This window comes from Symphalangus syndactylus, chromosome 23 (genome assembly GCF_028878055.3).
Source record: "Symphalangus syndactylus isolate Jambi chromosome 23, NHGRI_mSymSyn1-v2.1_pri, whole genome shotgun sequence".
Lineage (NCBI taxonomy): Eukaryota > Metazoa > Chordata > Mammalia > Primates > Hylobatidae > Symphalangus > Symphalangus syndactylus.
Window position 1 is genome coordinate 70294055 of NC_072445.2, and position 6870 is coordinate 70300924.

The 6870-nt window shown below is 39.0% G+C and overlaps 1 pseudogene; it reads left to right on the forward strand.

Annotated features, from left to right (window-relative positions):
• The first annotated feature begins 673 nt into the window (after positions 1–673).
• LOC129473669 (Parkinson disease protein 7-like) lies at positions 674–3506 on the forward strand (annotated as a pseudogene).
• Positions 3507–6870: the final 3364 nt, after the last annotated feature.

Here is a 6870-nt window from a genome sequence, read left to right on the forward strand (position 1 = left end):
GCCCTCTCTTTTCTCCTGCTTGCTAAGTTTTTCTACCTAGACAATACAGGCTCCTGAAACCAGGCCTTGCCTGGGTGGATACAGATTTCAGATGACCTAGGAATTGTTTTCTGTTCTGCCATTCTTCCTGTCCCTTGCTCTCAACTGACCTCAAAGCCCTTCTGTGAGCTGTGTGAAGGAGTTCCATGAGCTGCAGCTTCAGCCGTCAGGGAGCCTTGGTATAGAACTGCAGTGCTAGCCCAGGAGCTGGGACCAAATAGCACCTTAGGAAATATCGTTGAGTGCCATTGATGAAATAATGTTAGCAAATGTGTCCGACTATTTTTTAATCAAATATATAAAGTCAAATGGCTCCACAGAGCTGATTATGAAGATGATCAGTCCCTCTGCATCTCCCTCCTCCTCTGCTTGCTTCCTAAAGCCATCCACTTTCCATTCTCCTAGCCTTAGTCTTTTGGTATTTACCTTGTGGTCCCTACCTTCACAGGTTTGTATTGCCGCTTCTTGATTCTGTGGCTTTGAGTGCTATGGTCTTCCTACAATAGAATATGAAAATTCAGCTCTCTCCTCTTTCATCCCCTCTACCACACACATACTCCCTTAACCCGTCTTCTCAGTGTGTTCCTTCTGATTAGACCAGCATCCAGTGCTCACATTATGAGGCCTGTGTAGATGCCATTCAGTTCTAAGCCAGCCACAGCCTATATTCTTTTCTTACTGTATTTTTATGTATTGTAACCATTTTCACTCATCTCAAAATGTCCTTGCAGTATATTCAAACATAGATATGTTACCAAGTTTCTCTTCTTGAACAACTACCTTAGATTTCTAGCCTGTCCTAGTCTAGGCTGGATGCCCGCTGGGTTGACCTCATACTTGGCATCTCCTTTTGTAATCACCAACCTGGAAGTTCCCTTTGCCTGGATTGATCAGCCACTTCTGTACCCTGTGTCTTTTTCTCTTTTGGTTTGCTCCCTCACATGGTGAAACTCACCCTGTAGTGGCTTCCTGAGAAAACAGTATATTGGAGGTAAATATTTTGAGACTGAGTATCTGCAGAAAATCTTTACTGATAGCTTCTTGAGTATAGAATTCTAGGTTGGAAATCATTTTTACTCAGAATTCGGAGGCTTTTGTGCTGTTGTCCTCCAGTGTCTCTTCACCTGCTTCTCTCTGTAGAATCATCTTTTCTTAGTTTTTTGAAAGCTCTTAATGTTGTTCTGGGTGTGATGCCCTGTTGTTCCTGGTGGTGAGTCTAAAATCTGTCAATTCTGGGAAGTTTTCTTGAACTATTTTTTTGAATCCTCTGTGCCTCTCTGCTCCAAGAAACCAAGATTGTATCCAGGAAATTGCAGCTACTGGAGAGAGAAGGGGGATTTTAGAAAAGAAAAAGCCAGAGAAGAAATCCTTGAATTCTGTCAAAATCGCATCCTGGTGTGGGTCTTTAAAACACGTAACATAAAAATGGCTTCCAAAAGAGGTCTGGTCATCCTAGCTAAAGGAGCAGAGGAGACAGTCATCCCTGTAGATGTCACGAGGTGAGCTGGGATTGAGGTCACCGTTGCAGGTCTGGCTGGGAAAGACCCAGTACAGTGTAGCCACGATATTGTCATTTCTCCTGATGCCAGTCTTGAAGATGCAAAAAAGGAGGGACCGTATGACACGGTGGTTCTACCAGGAGGTAATCTGGATTCACAGAATTTATCTGAGTCTGCTGCCGTGAAGGAGATACTGAAGGAACAGGAAAACCTGAAGGGCCTGGTAGCCACCATCTGTGCAGGTCCCACTGCTCTTTTGGCTCATGACACAGGTTTTTGAAAGTAAAGTTACACCTGTTACACCTTTGAAAGTTTACTTTTAAAGTTACACCTGCTTGCTAAAGACAAAATGATGAATGGAGATCATTACACCTACTCTGAGAATCGTGGAAAAGGGTGACCTGATTCTTACCAGCTGGGGGCCTGGGACCAGCTTTGAGTTAGCACTTGTGATTGTTGAAGCCCTGAGCAGCAAGGAGGTGGTGGCTCAAGCGGAAACTCCACTCGTTCTTAAAGACTAAAGCAGCAAACTGTGATGATCACCACTTAGATTCTGCCAGGAACTATTCTGTGTTCGCTTTAAACCAAACAGTAGGTTAATGTGTTCAGAAACTGCTGTCATTACTGCTTTTGCGAAGTATAGTTGTAAAGTCACAACTACACAGATTTCTCAACCTACAAATTCTGTCTATACATTTCTGAGCCTTGTTCACAGAATAAACAGGGCATTTAGTAAACTAAAAAAAAAAAAAAAAAATTGCTGGCTGGCCCCTGAACACTTGTATATGAAGCCAAGTCAGGCTGAAGACAAAGATTTTAACTGAGATTAAAGCTACCACTCAAGAAACACTCGAGAAAACTGGGTTTGCAGTTCAAGTCCAAGCCAGATAAGTACCAGCTAAATCAAAAGAACAGGATCCAGTTCATCCACAATTTATTCTTCATAATGTCAAGGATAAAAATCCAAAATTACCTGACATATGAAGAACAAGGAAGATGGAACATATTTTCAAGAGAATAGAAAGCCAACTGAGTCCAACCCTGAGATTATCTAAACATTGGAATTATCAAAGGTTTTAATGCACTTTATCCACAATGAAGTAAAACAAGTTAGCAACAATTTAATAGGAGATATCAGCAGAGACATAGAAACAATTTTTAAAATGAAAAATTTAGCACCAAAAAATACAATTTCTGAAATAAAGCAAAAATACTGACTGGGCTTAAATAGCACAGTGATGATAACTGGGGAAAGAGTAAAGGAACTTGAAGATAGACCAGGGGATATTGTCCAATATGAATAATAGGGAAATGTTTGGGGAAGTTTTATAGAGACCTGTTCAGTATAACAAATGGTCTTAACACATGGATAACTGTGGTCCTAGAAGGCAAGCAAAGAGAGAATCAGGCAGGAAAAAATATTTCAAGAAATAATGGCTATTTCCCAAATTTATGGCAGATGCAAATTTACAGATTCATGATGCTCAACAAACAGCAAAAAAGATAAAGACAAAACATGCCACACTGCCACGAACTGTTAAAGCCAAAGCTGAAAAACAGATCTAGTCAGCAGCAGTTGAACAACTCCTGCTACATATAGGAGAACAACATTGGACTCAACTTCTGGGTTAACATCAGAATTATGGAGGCCAGAGAGAGTGAAATAGGCATCTTTAAAGTGATAGAAGAAAAAGCTGTCAAATCCAGAGTTCTTCACTTCTAAGTGAAGATATTCTTTCAGCTAAATAAAGACATTTTTAGATAAAACTAGGACAATTTGTTGTCAGCAGACCTGCACTATAAGAAATGTTAAACGAAGTTCTTCAAACGGAAAGGAAATGGTATCTGATGGAAGTGCATATCCTCAGAAAGCAATGAAGAACATTAGAGATGGTAAACAGCTGGGTAAATACAGAATTCTTTCTTTTTGCTTTTTCTGAAAGGTTTTATAATATGTATGACTGCGAGCTCCAGCGGCACAATCGGTTAGCGCAAGGTACTTATATATAACTGTTTATAAAGTAGTATAGCATTGTCCTGTGGGTTTATAGCCTATATAGATGTAAAATAAGGGCGTGGGGAATGGACGTATATTGGTGCAAGATTTCTACATTTTACATGAAGTGGTAATATATTACATGTAAAGGGACTGTGAAAAGTTAAGGATATATGTTGTAGTCCCCAGAACAATCACTGAAACAATGTAGAGGCGTGTAGCTAAAAAGCCAATAAGAAAATTATAATTGCGTTTTTAAAATAGTCGTGTAACTAAAGGAAGAACAGAGAACAGATAGAAAATAACAGAATGATATGTCCAGACACAACCATAGCAATAGTTTCATTAAACATTAATGGATTAAGTATTTCAATTAAAAGGCAGAGGTTGTCAGAATGAATAAAGAAGCATGGCCCAACTATATGCTGTATACAAGAGATGAACTTTATGTTTTAAAATGGCACAGATAGGTTGAAAGGAACTGGATGGAAAAAAAATACACTATGCAAATAGTAAGCATAAAGAAGGCTGGAGTTGCTATATCAATATAAGGTAATGAAGATTTTAAGATAAAACATAACAGAAGGACTTTTCATAAGTATAAAATGGTCACTCAGAAAGATATAACAATCATGTATGTATCTAGTAACAAAGCATGAAGATCATTAAAATACGTAAGACAAAATTGACAGGATTAAAGGAAAAATAGGCAGTATCATTCTCAGATTGGAAGTTTTAAGCTCCTCTTAGCAGCTGATCGAACTAGATGAAGAAAATAATCAGACATAGAAGATATGAAAAATGATTGATATGCTGTGTCGTGAAACAAATCTCAAAGAAAATTAAAATTTTCAAATTATGCGGTTTGTTCTCTGACCACAGTGGAATTAAACTGAAAATCAATAACAATAAAATATCAAGAAAAGCCCTAAATATTTGGAAGTTAAACAGTGCACTTCCAAATACCCCAGGAATCAAAGAGGAAAACACCAGAGAAATTAGAAAATATTTGAACTGAATGAAAAGTTAAACATATCAAAATTTGAGGGATGCAACTATAGGGTGCTTAGAGGAAAAGATTTGTAAAAAATTTCATGCTTACGTTAGAAAACAGATCTACATTCAGTGATCTAAGGTTCCATCTTAAGATATTAACAAAGAAGAACAAATTCAACCCCAACCCCAAGTTAGTAGAATGAAGGAAATCATAAAGGGCAGAAGTCAAGGAAATAGAAAAATGCATAAGCAATAGAGAAAATGAGATCAAAAAGACAGTGGGCTGGTTTCTCCTTTCAGTTGTCATCAGCTCTGTGCAGTGCTGTCAAAGTCACGTGGTCTTTGGCTGCATGTGTTTCCTTGCGTGTAGTAAGGGTGGTTGGACTTCAGTGATACACAAAGTGCTCTAAATTGGTGCTTGTAGAAGCAGAAGAGGAGTAATAGTGGAATTTTTTTAAATAAGCCTGTTCTGGCCATTGCTCAGTAAATATGCTGAGCATATGAGTACATGAAGCCTTAAAGGCTATGATCACTTCTCCAACTATTTATTTTCACAATCTGTAACATCGATTAATTTGCATTCTGTTTTAATACTTGAGGAATAGTTACCATGGGCATAGATACAACTCAGAGAAAGTGTTGTTCTGCATCAAGCAGGAGTTTCAGACTGCAAACCAGAAGTTAGCGGTCCCAAGCTTGTTATCTGACTTTCTCCTGAGGCCTCTGGATAATCATTGTCCTTGTTCTGTGGGTCTATTTCCCCATGAGTTGTCTGGTTTTTTTTGCTTTTCTTGTTTTTTTTTTTTTTTTTTTTTTGACAAAGCCTTGCTCTGTCACCCAGGCTGGAGTGCAGTGGCACAACCTCGGCTCACTGCAACCTCTGCTTCCTGAGTTCAAGCAATTCTCCTGCCTCAGCCTCCCAAGTAGCTGGGATTACAGGCATGTGCTACCACGCCCGGCTAATTTTTGTAGTTTTAGTAGAGACGGTTTCACCATGTTGTCCAGGCTGGTCTCGAACTCCTGACCTCGTGATCCACCCGCCTCAGCCTCCCAAAGTGCTGGAATTACAGGCGTGAGCCACCATGCCCAGCCATCTGCATTATTTTTAAGACTTAATCAGACACTCAGCAAAGCCAACTTGTTTCCTGATGCAAACAAGTTCTGATAAGACTGCCATGAGGGCCCATCCTTGATTTACCCCTTAGCTGTCTTTAAATCAGTTTTCTTTCTTAAAGTTACTTGGATTCTTAAAGTGACAGTTGAGAATACGGTTTTAAGGTTCAGGAGGAAGCACGACACTAAAACCCTACACTTTAAAGGGAGTAAAGAAGCCCCCTGTTCCTTGTAGATTGTGCTGGACATAATGTTAATTAGATGCTCTCCAGACCATTTCTGGAGACTCGGCACACTCTGCTGCATCCAACAGCCATCATAGGGTCTGCTGTTGGCCTGTGGCCATCACGCTCTAGGACTACCTCTTGAAGCTGTCAGGCCTCCTGGATCTAAGTCTCCTCCTGCCCATGAATTAGGAAGTTTGAATAGGAGGACAGGATGTGGTGAGCGTAATATCTGGAGGAAAAAGCAGACTGGAACCGAGACATCTCCAGTTTGCTGATATTTCACTCTTCTAGAACAAGCAGTGTTAACTTACATTTTTGGCAAAAATACCAGAGAAGGGATGCTCATAACTTGAATTTAATCCCAAAAAACAAACACAATTGAGGCACATTCTACAAAATACCCGACCAATACTCTTCAGAATTATCAAGGTCACAGAAGACAGAGACTTGAGGAACTACCCCAGATTGGAGATGTGACAACTAAATGCAATGTGTGGTCCTGGATTGGATCTTGAACCAGAGAAAGGACGTCAGTGAGCCAACTGGTGAAATTTTCATAAGATCTGTAAATTAGCTCATATTATATCAATGTTAATTTCCTGCTTTTAATCATTGTGTTGTGGCTATTTGAGATATTAATACTTGGAGAAGCTGGGAGAGGAGAAGGAATATGGGAATTCTTCATTCTATTTTTGAAACATTTTTATGTCTGAAATTATTTTAAAATGAAAAATTGTGTTTTAGTTTTTAAAAAAGAATAGATGTAGAATAGAAAACTTTCGAAGCAGTATATGTTGGTGAGGAATTAAAATAAAAAAATCAGTAGGAGTAACTAACATGGAAGGGGGATTTGTGAAGCACACAAAAAGGAAAGTGAATAGAAACTCCAAACTAAGGGGTAAAAATATTTTCTAATGGATTAGCACAGTAATATCAATGAACTAATGTTTTCAGATGACACAGATCCTCAGATTAGATCCCACCCCCCCAAAAAATTCAT